Below are 13,772 nucleotides of genomic sequence, written 5' to 3'. Positions count from 1 at the left end.
ACGGGCCGTGGGCCACATCCGTCCCGTGGGACTGTCCTGCCCGGCCCCTGAGCTCCCTGCCAGAGAGGCTCGACCCCAGCCCCTCCCCCGCTGTTCCCTCTCCCCCACAGGCATGCCGCCGTGCAGGCAGCACGGCTTGCACCCGTCCACCTCCCAGGCTTTCCAATAAGCCTGTTCTGCCACTCTGAGCATCATGGTAAGGGGGCGGGGGGACAGGAGGTCCCGGGGGGCAGTCAGAGGACAGGGGGTGGTAGGATGGGGTGGAGGTTCGGGGAGGGAGTCGGTCAGGAGACAGGGAGCAGGGGGTGGGGTCCTTGGGGGGGCAGTGAGGGACGGGGCTCCCAGGGGGGTGGGGGTGGTCAGGGGACAAGAAGTCTTGATGGGTCGGGGGTTCCGGGGGGCCTGTCAGGGGGCAGGGGTGTGGATAGGGGTCGGGGCAGTCAAGGGACAGGGAGCAGGGGGGGTTGAATAGGGGGTGGGGTCCTGGGGCGTGGTTAGGGGCGGGCAGGTCCTGGGAGGGGGCAGTCAGGGGACAAGGAGCAGGGGGGTTGAGGATTCTGAGGGGGTCAGTCAGGGGGCGGGAAGTGAGGGGGGGAGAGGCCAGGCTGTTTGGGGAGGCCCTCCATACCATTTCGCAATCCCGATGTGGCCCTCAGGCCAAAAGGTTTGCACACCCCTGCCCTAGCAGCACCTGCCAGGTTGGCTGTGGAGCCCCCTGGAGTGGCGCCTCCATGGCAGTGAATATAGGTCCCTGCTGATCCACCGCCTGTTCAGTTCCTTCTTGCCAGTTACTCTGACAGAGGGGAAGGCGGGAGAGTTTGGAATAGATATGAGCAACATATCTCGAAGAACAGTTATGAGAAGGTGAGTAACCGTTTTTCTTTTTCGAGTGCTTGCTCATATCGAGTCCAATTAGATGACTCCCAAGCCTTATGTAGGCGGTGGGGTTGGAGTTAATGGAATCACTGATTGGAGCGCCTCTCTTCCAAATGCTGCATACTCTCTGGCGTACTGGGTAATCACGTAATGAGACGTGAAAGTGTGAACCGAGGACCACGTCGCCTTGCAGATCTCCTGGATCAGGATCTCTGCCGAGGAGGTCTGCGCTCTTGTGGAACGTGCCATTAGTTCAGGAGCCAGCACTTTTGCCAAATCATAGCATGCCTGGATACAGGACATGATCCATGATGAAATCCTCTGCGATGAGTCTGGGAGGCCTTTCATCCGGTCTTCCACTGCCATGAAAAACTGATTCAATTTACGGAAAGGCTTTCTGCATTCAATGTAAAAGGCTAGCGCTCATTGAACATCTAGGGAGTGGAGCCTTTGTTCTCGACTATCCATGTGAGGCTTAGGGTAAAAGACTGGTAGAAAAATGTACTGGTTGGAGTGGAATTCGGACACAATCTTTGGGAGAAAGGCTGGGTGCAGTCTAAGTTGCATGTTGTCTTTACAGAAAACGGTGTAGGGAGGGTCAGAGGCTAGAGCTTTAAGCTCGAACACTCTCTTGCTGAGGTGATTGTGACTAGGAAGGCCACCTTCCATGACAGGTAGTGCAGCGAACAAGTCACCAAGGGTTCAGATGGGGGCCCATTAGTCTGGAAAGGACCAGGTTGAGATTCCACGCCAGGACTGGTTTCTTAACCTGCGGGTATAGCCTGTCCAGGCCTTTCAGGAAACGACTGACCATTGGGTTAGTGAAGACAGCATGGCTGGCCGCTCCCAGGTGGAAGGAAGAAATGGCTGCCAGATGTACCTTGAGAGATGATACCAAGAGGCCTTGCAGTTTTAAGTGCAGTAGGTAGTCCAGAATAACCAATGAGTAACCGGTATGGGTGCCTATCACAGAGAGCGTGACCCTGAGAACACTAGATTACAACTCTCTTCTGCTTGGCCAGGTAAATCACCCTGGTGGAGGGTTACCTGCTACCAAGTAGGACCTCTTTAACCTGCTCGAAGCACATGAGCTCCATCGGGTTTAGCCATGAAGCAGGCTGGATAACCTAGTGAGAAGGGCTTTAAACTAGGTTCACCGAGGGAAGGAGACCAAAGCCCTGAAGTAAATGGAGAAGTGGGATACCAGGAGGAAGCACGAGCAGGAGAGTGCAAGAGGGGAGGACTCCTGCCTCATACTGAGAAAACAGGACAATCAGCGAGTTATCTTAAATGCCTACACACGAATGCAAGAAGCCTGGGAAACAAGCAGGGAGAACTGGAAGTCCTGGCATAGTCAAGAAATTATGATGTGATTGGAATAACAGACTTAGTGGGATAACTCACATAACTAGAGTACTGTCATGGATGGATAAAAAACTATTCAGGAAGGACAGGCAGGGAAAAAAAGGTGGGGGAGTTGCTTTGTATGTAAGGGAGCAGTATGACTGCTCAGAGCTCCATTATGAAACTGCAGAGAAACCTTAGAGTCTCTGGATTAAGTTAGAAGGGTGAGTAACAAGGGTGATGTCGTAGTGGGAGCCTGCTATAGACCACCAGACCAGGGGGATGACGTGTACAAGGCTTTTTTCAGACAAATAACAGAAGTTACTAGATCACAGGCCCTGGTTCTCATGGGGGACTTCAATCACTTAGATATCTGCTGGGAGAGCAATACAGCAGTGCACAAGCTATCCAGGAAGTTTTTGGAAAGTGTAGGGGACAATGTCCTGGTGCAAGTGCTGGAGGAACCAAGCAGGGGCAGAGCTCTTCTTGACCTGCTGCTCACAAACAGGGAAGAATTAGTAGGGGAAGCAAAAGTGGATGGGAACCTGGGAGGCAGTGACCATGAGATGGTCGAGTTCAGGATCTTGACACAAGGAAGAAAGGAGAGCAGCAGAATACGGACCCTGGACTTCAGAAAAGCAGACTTTGACTCCCTCAGGGAACTGATGGGCAGGATCCCCTGGGAGAATAACATTAGGGGGAAAGGAGTCCAGGAGAGCTGGCTGTATTTTAAAGAATCCTTATTGAGGTTGCAGGGACAAACCATCCCGATGTGTAGAATGAATAGTAAATACGGCAGGCGACCAGCTTGAAATCCTTGCTGATTTTAAACACAAAAAAGAAGCTTACGGGAAGTGGAAGCTTAGACAAATGATCAGGGAGGAGTATAAAAATATTGCTCAGCCATGCAGGAGTGAAATCAGGAAGGCTAAATCACACCTGGAGTTGCAGCTTGCTAGGGATGTTAAGAGTAACAAGAAGGGTTTCTACAGGTATGTTAGCGACAAGAAGGTCAGCGAAAGTGTGGGCCCCTTACTGAATGGGGGAGGCAACCTAGTGATAGAGGATGTGGAAAAAGCTAATGTACTCAATGCTTTTTTTGCCTCTATCTTCATGAACAAGGTCAGCTCCCAGACTACTGCACTGGGAAGCACAATATGGGGAGGAGATGACTGGCCCTGCTTCAGGACTATTTAGAAAAGCTGGACCAGCACAAATCCATGGGGCCAGATGCACTGCATCCGAGGGTGCTAAAGGAGTTAGCGGATGTGATTGCAGAGCCATTGGCCATTATCTTTGAAAACTCATGGCGATCGGGGAGGTCTGGGATGACTGGAAAAAGGCTAATGTAGTGCCCATCTTTAAAAAAGGGAAGGAGGACGATCTGGGGAACTACAGGCCAGTCAGCCTCAACTCAGTCCCTGAAAAAATCATGGAGCAGGTCCTCAAGGAATCAATTTTGAAGCATTTTGAGGAGAGGAAAGTGATCAGGAACAGGCAACATGGATTCACCAAGGGCAAGTCATGCCTGACTAACCTAATTTCCTTCTATGAAGAGATAACTGGCTCTGTGGATGCGGGGGAAAGCAGTGGACGTGTTATTCCTTGACTTTAGCAAAGCTTTTGATATGGTCTCCCACAGTATCCTTGCCAGCAAGTTAAAGAAGTATGGGCTGGACAAATGGATTATAAGGTGGATAGAAAGCTGGCTAGATCATCGGACTCAACGGATAGTGATCAATGGCTCCATGTCTAGTTGGCAGCCAGTATCAAGTGGAGTGCCCCAAGGGTCGGTCCTGGGGCCGGTTTTGTTCAATATCTTCATTAACGATCTGGAGGATGGTGTGAATTGCACCCTCAGCAAGTTTGCAGATGACACTAAACGGAGAGGAGTGGTAGATACGCTGGAGGGTAGGGATAGGATACAGAGGGACCTAGACAAATTAGAGGATTGGGTCAGATGAGGTTCCACAAGGACAAGTGCAGAGTCCTGCACTTAGGACGGAAGAATCCCACGCACTGCTACAGACTAGGGACCGAGTGGCTCGGCAGCAGTTCTGCAGGAAAGGACCTGGGGTTACAGAGGACGAGAAGCTGAATATGAGTCAACAGTGTGCCCTTGTTGCCAAGAAGGCTAAAAGCATTTAGGGCTGTCTAAGTAGGAGCATTGCCAGCAGATAGAGGGAAGTGATTATTCCCCTCTATTCGGCATTGGTGAGGCCTCATCTGGAGTACTATGTCTAGTTTTGGGCCCCACACTACAAGACAGATATGGAAAAATTGGAAAGAGTCCAGCAGAGGGCAACAGAAATGATTATGGGGCTGGAGCACATGAGTTATGAGGAGACGCTGAGGGAACTGGGATTATTTAGTCTACAGAAGAGAAGACTGAGGGGGGATTTGATAGCTGCTTTCAACTAGCTGAAAGGGGGTTCCAAAGAGGATGGATCTAGACTGTTCTCAGTGGTAGCAGATGACAGAACGAGGAGTAATGGTCTCAAGTTGCAGTGGGGGAGGTTTAGGTTGGATGTTAGGAAAAACTTTTTCACTAGAAGGGTGGTGAAGCACTGGAATGGGTTACCTAGGGAAGTGGTGGAATCTCCTTCCTTAGAGGTTTTTAAGGTCAGGATTGACAAAGCCCTGGCTGGGGTGATTTAGTTGGGGATTAGATCCTGCTTTGAGCAGGGGGTTGGACTAGATGGCCTCCTGAGGTCCCTTCCAACCCTGATATTCTATGATTCTATGAAGCTTCCAAGTGGTGAGGTGATGGGAATCGAGGCTGGGGTGATTAAGCTGACCGTGGTCTTAAGTGATCAGGTCCGGGACTAGGGACAACGAGATTGGAGCTTTCACTGACAGCTCCAGGAGCGTGGTATACCAGTGCTGGTGAGGCCAAGCCAGTGCTACCAGTATGACCGCCGCCTTGTCCCTGCAGATTTTTAGCAGAACCTTGTGGATGAGTGAAATCAGTGGGAATGCTAATAACAGGTGGTCCATCCAAGGTAGGAAAAACGGATCAGCGAGAGAGCCCAGGCTGTGCTTCTGGGAGGAACAGAATTGGTAGCATTTTCTGCTGCTCTTTGTGGCAAACAGGACAATTTGAAGGACTCCCCACCTTTGGAAAATGTTGTGCACAACGTCCAGGCAGAATGACCACTCATGATTGTGGAAGGATCTGCTGTCCACCATCTCATTCTGAGAGCCTGGGAGGTAAGATGATTCCAGGTGAATGGAGTGTGCTATGCAGAAGTACCACAGCTTGAGGGCTTCCCGACGTATGGGTTAAGTTAGAAGGGTGAGTAACAAGGGTGATGTCGTAGTGGGAGCCTGCTATAGACCACCAGACCAGGGGGATGACGTGTACCACAGCTTGAGGGCTTCCCGACGTATGGGAGAGGAACCAGCCCCACCCTGTGTATGTAAAACATCGCAGTTGTGTTGTCCATCATGACCCTCATGCACTTCCCTTGCAATTGGGTCCAGAAGGCTTGACATGCCAGCTGGACCGCACTCAACCCCTTGACACCGCTGTGAAGTGAAAGCTCATGCTGTGACCAGAGACCTGGGTCTGGTGTTCTCCCAGGTATGCGCCCCATCCCAACGCTAACGCATCTGTCACCAGGGACAGAGAGGGCTGAGGTTTGTTGAAGGGGACTCCCTAGCATACCTCCTGTGGATTGAGCCATTATTGGAGAGACTAGAGAACAGGTACCAGGAGGGTGACCTCTTTGTCCAGACTGTCGCACTCCAGATGGTAGGCTGACACCAGCCAAGCTTGGAGAGGCCTGAGCCCAGTCGAGTAGACCTTGTGGACGAAGAGGTCCATCTTTCTGGAGTCTTTCAACTTGGGAGTCGGTCCCTGTCGGGCCCTGTTGCAACTCTCTCTCTTTCTTGTTAACTGTCATCACCACCAATGAGCAGGGTTGTGGGTGAGAGAATAGGTACTCATACCCTTTGAAGGGTACAAAATACTTCCTCTCCACCCCCTTGGATGTTGGGGGATGGAGGCAGGGGTTTGCCACAAATTTTTTGTTGTGGCTTGAATAGTTTTTATAAGGGTCAGAAGTATCCTGAATGGCCCTTCCGGGGTTAAAATGTTCACCACTGGGTCCTCCAGTTCCACTACTTCCTCATAGCCCATATAGCAGGCGATCCTGCGCAGCAGGTCCTGATGTGCCCTGCTATCAATAGGGCAGCCCCAAGAAGGAAGATCCCACCACTGCTTCATCCGGTGATGAAGATGATGAAGCCAGAGGCGGCACTGGGCCCTCTTGGCCCTCCAGCTCCCTGAAGTCGTACTGTTTGGTGCCATGACTCTCGGTGCCGACCGCTGTCTCGGTGCCGGGAGCAGGACCATGCTTGTGCCGCAACCTGACCCTGTCTCAGAACCCCAAGGCATGGGACATGGAGGCACACATCCTTCTGAGGCCACAGACTGTGAACCCCGGGGAGGGTGCCTTGGGCTTGGTGGTAGGCCCATGGGGTCAAAAGTGGCCATTGCATCGGTCTTTCCCACTACGCCTGCCACAGGCATCTCGCCAGTACCGACTGTGTCTCAAGTAAAAGGAATTAGAGCGCAATGACCACGGCAGTGCTGATCAGTGTGGTGCTGGAGAGCGGTGCTGCGTGGTTGGTGCTGGGAATCAGTGTTGTTCAGTTGGAGCCAGAGTCAGGGAATGCTGTCTCAAGGCCAGCGTCAGGGAGCACTTCCGTGATGACAGCATTGGGGAGCACACACCTAATTGGAATGGATATGAGCAAGCACTCGAAGAAGAATACTATAATTCATAAAGACTGGAAATAAGAAATCTCTATTTTTCCAGTTTGTACATTTTAAAATACTTTGTGACAGTTGTTTGTGAAGGTATTTACACCCAGCAACAGGGGAATGAAAGCAAAAGAGAACCAGGGTTAATTATAGTACTTGAAATCTAATGTGTAAAAATATAAATTAACAGTAGCATCAAGTTGACGGCACTCCTTTAATGTCTCTCAGCTATTTCCTTGTTCGTTACACAGATCAATTTATTTTTGGTCACATAATAAGTAGCATTGACTGAGACCCTTTCATTTTGACTCTTTCCAAGGATTACCTACTATCCTGATGCTTCTTATTTATTAATTCCCTCAATCACAAATTTTCATTTTTGTCATTAATGGCCTGTCTTGCAGAGGTACTAAACACACCTGTGGCTCCCATGCCATAGCCCATTTTATTGACTAGTGCTTCTGTTCCTGTTTATCACAGTCAAATTAAAATTGAAGTGTGAGATTATGTTAAGTGGTTAATCACTAGGCCAAATTCTGCTATTATACCAGTGTAAATCCAGAGTAACTCCACTGTAATCTAAAACAGCACAACAGAGCAGAATATGGCTTACTTTCCTTGAATTCCCTTCTTCTGTACATAGAAGCATGGAACTTCACATCTTGTGTGCATCCAAATCTGTTTTTCCTTTCCTTCTCCGTCACAAAAAATGTAGTCAAGAAATGGAAAAATTCTAGCTGGCTTCCCACTCTTGAAAGCACCCATTGACTAGAACCTTATAAATTTCATGAGTCCCAGAGCCATTTTTTCCTTTTCTTGCTGGAAGTGAGCAGAAGGCTTTGATTATAATAGAGTTAAGAATGTTCTGTTTGTAAAGTCTTGTGGCTTCAGACCCATGGGAGGCGACTACTGGGGCTTGGGGCTTCAGCAGGAGCAGGACTTAAGCCCCGAGCCCCACCATCTTGCCGCAGGGCAAAAGGCCTGAACCCTGGCAGGCGTGCCCCGCAGGGCTGAAGCCCCCGAGCCTCGGCAGGCATGCCCAGCTCTGAAACTTCTAAAGATTATCGATCATATGCAGCTTGGAGGGTCAGTAAGTTTGGCCACCCTTGTCCACGTGGCCCCTCAAAGCATTCTAATAGATTGGTGAGGCATGATTTTCCTTTACAGCAGCCCTGTTGACTCTTCTCCAACAAATTGTGCTCCTCTAGGTGTTTGATAATTCTTTTCTTTACTATAGTTTCAACCAGTTTGTCTGGTACTGAAGTTGGCTTACCAGCCTGTAATTGCCAGGATTGCCTCTGGAGCCCTTTTTAAAAATTGGCATTACATTAGCTATCCACCAGTCATCTGGTATAGAGGCTGATTTAAGCGATAGGTTACATACCACAGTGAGTAGTTCTGCAATTTCATATTTGAGTTCCTTCAGAACACTTGGATGAGTATCATCTGATCCTAGAGACTTATTACTGTTTAATTTATCAATTTGTTCCAAAACCTTCTCTATTGACACCTCCGTCTAGGAAGCATGTAGCCTTTCCCTTACTTAGCATGATTTATTATGAGATTTTTCCCATTCACACAAGCTTGATGTGGATCTGTGAATCACCTTTTCTATATACCTGCCATCCACGATAGTGCACTTTTCAGAGATATTGCACAAAAGGCCCTGAGACTCAATGTTGTTCTTCCTTGTGCCCCATACCAGGAGCTAATTAGGTGCCAAAACGCAGCCATTAAGCATGTAAGTTCTATAAGCACATGGTACTAAGGCACTGAGGTGGTGAGATTCTAGAATCAGTACCTTGGAAGACATTCATTGTCAGGACAGCAGTCCAGTTCTGGAAAGCCATCTAATGCAGATTCTGCCTTTTGGTAGAATGATATTGGTATTGGTCATTCTCCTACCATTGACAAAAGCGAGGACTGAGTTAGAATCTGCATTAAGATGCTTGTAACAGGGCTAACAACAAGCTCTCAAAACAGTCTACCATCATCATCATCCCACTGTTGTGTATGAAGAATAGAAAATACAGCCTCAGAAGCAGCCAGTTCCAGGCCCATGCCTTCATTTTGGCTGGGGCTCCACTACAGCCTGATAGAAAGTCTTTCCCTACAATGGAATTTCCCAAGACAAGCCATTCTTAGCCTAGATGCTGAAAGGGCTCACAGTGTGCTTCAACCATGCCATCTACTCTTCACATGTGGATACAGATATAAATCAAGGTGTTCAGTGTGTCACAGGGAGAGATTGCCTTTCCTAGAATTTGAAACTATGACAGTCTCCCTTTCTTCACCTGACCTCAGCCAGACAAGATTTATGATTGATCATAGACATCTGCACCCTGGTAGATAGGATACAGGGGACAAAAGCAACAAAAGTAACTCTCTCCTCATTTTATCCATCAAATGACTCTGACCTATTTAAAATTCTTCAACTTAAGTAAACAGAGACTGCCCCTAATTTTTTATTTTTCCATTGTTTACTCACAGAATCCTGACTTACTTAGCCATTAATTTGCCAGGCAAGTCAGAGTAACAAACAGACATTTCTAAACCTTTTATATACTCTGGGTCTAGGACTACTCATAGGTCCTCTATGCCTAACATATTATTATCTTTATTGTTCTGATGATGTAATAAACCTGTCTAGGTTGCACCTGTCCAAAGGTTCACAGAATATTCATACTCATCCTTTTACAATAATCAGAATGTGACAGCTGCCCATGTAGCTGATTCTAATATTATGTCTGTGATGTTAAAGGACAAGACAAATTTAATGAGCTGTTTGTGGTTAAATCAGCTTCCCCCTTCAAAAGATCACGAGGTTATACACATTCAAGACAGTTTGAGAGACAAGATGGGTGAGGTAATACCTTTTATTGGACCATCTTCTGTTGGTGAGACAAGCTTTTGAGTTCACACAGAGCTCTTCTTCACGTCTGGGAAACTTCAGAGTGTCACAGCTAAATACAATGTGGAACACATTGTTTAGCATAAGTAGATAACATATATTTCAAGGGACCAGTCAAGGCCCATTAAGTCCTCTCCAATCATAGGGAGGAAAGGAAGGGGGAAGCAGCTTGGGTCATGTTAACAGGCCACTTCACCTTCAATGGTCCCTTGAAATATGTGTTAACAACTTATGCTAAACAATCTGTTCCACCTTGTATTTAGCTGTGACACTCTGAGTACCTTTCCCAGACCTGAAGAAGAGCGCTGTGTAAGCTTGAAAGTTTCCCTTTCTCACCAACTGAAGTTGGTCCAATAAAAGATATTACCTCACCCACCTTGTCTTTCTAAATATCCTGGGACCAACATGGCTACAACAACACTGCATATGTCAAGACAGTTTGGCACCTGATATTGCAAGCTTTGAGAATCATGCTATTTGTTATCATTTGTCTTTATTGTAAAAAATTAGGCAATTAGTGAACTCTGGGGATGACCCTCTCTATGTCCAGGCTTTCTATAAGAAAAGCCCAATTACTCCCAAACATGTGTGGAAAATAGCCAATAGTTCTTTTGAATATGTTGTGTACTCTTTAGTTATATAGAGAATTTGTTTCTGTTCAGCTTCCAAGCTGTAAGTTATACCATGAGGTAAACTTTTAGGGATGACCTCAGTGAGTTTACCTTGCAGTAAAACTGAAGTGCCTGGTCGTCACTGTATTTTTAATTCAAGGTAAAAAATGCAGCTTCTTTAGCAGAGAAGACAAGCCCTAAATTTTTGCCAGATGTTGAAAATTGAATTTTTGCCTTGAACCATCTATTGTGATCATGTTGTGACTCGGACAAATGGAGATGCCTAAATGATAACATTTTCAGACCCTTTAAGACCTCTCAAGGCAGATTTAGGAATCAGTAAGACAAATAGGTGCAATATGCTCACCTCAATGATATAAAAGGCCATATTTCTAATCTCCTAATCCTTTCATTCCTAATCTTATCAATCTTCTTATATGAGTAATCAAATTGAGGAGCTGGTGGTGAATGAGGGATCTCTCATAGGTCTTCCAATACAAAAGCTTTAACCCGCATTTTGAGATAACGTCTCTCACATCTTAAAATGTTTACTCTGTAGAACAAAGACTGATTTCTCCTTCAAATATGGTAAAATATTACATGGGGTCATTGAGTGGTTAGTAATCATTTGCAAAGGTATTTCAGTTCGTTTTTTCTGGGTCAACAAGCCATCTCAAATAGTGTATGCACCCATATAAAAAGAAGGATCCAATAGGGATAGTTACATGACTTTCTTCGAGGCCAAGAAGTTCATTCAAAATACTGTATTCCATTGTCCCCAAAAACCAGGACCCTTTCATCCCATACAGATATACTATTTTATGAAGTTTCAAAGGATTCCACATGCTCACTGCTAAACAGCTTTTGCAGCTGGTGGAGGCCAAGAAGTTGACTGGCATTTTAGATCTAAAACATGCTTATTTTCTGATCCCTATGAGGAGGGGGGCTCACTGCCAGTTTCTGAGACAAGGAAATGTTCAAGTACAAGATATTCCTCTCTGATCTGAAAAGTTCACCTACTGTATTTACAAAACATGTGGCAGTGCTGGCAAAATTATTGAAAAGAAGTCTGAAAATTATTATTATTGCTGCTGCTGCTTCCAGGAGGTGTCAACTAGTGTAAAAGCAACTCTGCATCTTAAAATAATGGATAGAAAGCTCTTTGCCCATTCTCCTGATCATCTGAATTTCTGATTATCCGATCTGGCCCTGGTCCCAATTAGATCAGATAAATGGGGTTCCACTGTATTTGCTTTATTTCCGCTTATATACACATCAGCAGAGGACAATCTCTCTGCCAGGATGTTCATGCTTCCTGCTTTCATGTTAACTTTGGGATTCACTTGTACTATATCATTAGGAAGCTGTTGTATTACTCAATCTTTTATTTTGAATTACAAGGTTGACCTTGTTAGAGCTTTGGAAGTTTATTTAACCTGAACACAAGGGTTTAGAATATCTAACAGGCCTTTTTGTCTTTCCAGGAATCCAATAAGGTGCTACTACTTATGTTCATATCTACACTGATGGATTGGGAACCTCATAAAATACTCTAGGCCAGACTATTTGCTGTTGTAAACAGGCAATGGAACTACATCAGTTCACATCAGCTAAGAATCTGGCCCTCTATTCCCTTTTCAGATCATTCTACCAGAAGCATAATCACCTCTTGGATGGACTAGATTGGAGAGATGTTTCTTAAATTTATGAAGAGGTTTCTTCCAGGTAACTGCTCTACTTCACAGTGGGTCTTTAATATTCTTATTTATAGCGTCTGTCTTGGGTGATCTAAAACTGGTAGTATACTAAGGGATTTATTCTCCTATTGACTGATACACTTGTGATTTAGATGCAGACTCCCACTAACATTAGGGAGCATGTATGTGTAAACCTCTATTTACATCAGTGGGAAAACTCACTGTTTTTTGTGTCACCATCTTCGCTGATGATAAAACTTAAATGTTCTGGGGAATGTCCATTATTCAAACACATTCATATAAGAACCATGGAGCAACTAAGCCTGCACATTATTCTTTACATTATTAAGATAGTGAATTCCACCACTGTCATCAGCCTAAGCAATTTGGTTTCTTTCCTGTTATGTCATATTGCTTGACAGCATAGGCTCCCCTCCTCCTTCCCAGATATTTCATATTATAAAATGGTCTTTTAAAAAGGTTGGTAGTCTCCTTGAATTGACAGGAAGGCTGGGTATTTTAATTAAAATTTTCCCTTGAAATAAGGTCTATCACAAAATTGAAATACTTTATCTACTGCTGCCACTTAAGGGTGAATTTAAATGCCTTATTTTAAAAAATCCCTAACACTGTAGTATGATACAACTGAAATTTCTCAGACAAATTCTTCCTTCAGTTATACCCAGCATAATCTCACTAAAGTAAAAGGGCCTTATTCTGAGCTCCCTTACACTGGTGTAAATTTCCACTGAAGACAATAGAATGCCATTGGTTTTATTTGGGATGAGATTCAAATAAGGCCTGAAGTGGAGAACATGACTCTAAATATCAAATAAATATATATTTTTTAATTGAAAAATCAATTCTCTCTCTACTTAGTTGCCAAAATCTGATTTAAGGATTCTGTTTCCTCTGCATTAATGTTAAAGACGTCCTCAGCTGCTGAATGGAAATACTGAATGCTGAAATCTGGTCTTGGTAGGTGAAAAGCTTTTCTTTTCTCCAATAAGAATTATACAGGAAGCTACTGTGATATATTTAGTATTCCTTTATGCCCTGGATCTCAATCATAGGCCAAAACTTTAGAAAAAATTATGAGGCCAAGAAAATGACAAACATTTATTTCTGGCTTCATAGTAGGTATCTAAGTATAGGATTTACATTTTATTGTTGTTGTGTAATACTGCTGGACTACCTCCAGTCCCTAGACTCTTCAGCTGTCCATTGACAGGTGTATGAAGGGCTCACTAATCGTGTACTTCTGCATAAACACTAGAGCTATTTGGAGAGTCTGAGAAACTTAAATATTATGGCTATTCAGTTCTTCTGCATTGAGAGTCATGATCCAAATGTGATCTGGAGATAGTATCCCTGTAGAACAGAGAGCTCTTTTTGTCTTTGTGACAGCCTATGACAGCCTGCAGACCTTCCCTCAGTAATGACCTCCAACTTTCCCAGATTTTTTTGTATTTATCTAATTTTGTTCATATATAATCATCCAATGCCATGAACACATGTGCAAACTTTGTAAATGAAAATTATATAACAAAAAATCGGGCCACAGT

Source organism: Lepidochelys kempii, chromosome 4 (genome assembly GCF_965140265.1).
Source record: "Lepidochelys kempii isolate rLepKem1 chromosome 4, rLepKem1.hap2, whole genome shotgun sequence".
In the NCBI taxonomy this organism is placed as follows: domain Eukaryota; kingdom Metazoa; phylum Chordata; order Testudines; family Cheloniidae; genus Lepidochelys; species Lepidochelys kempii.
This window is presented reverse-complemented; position numbering follows the sequence as displayed.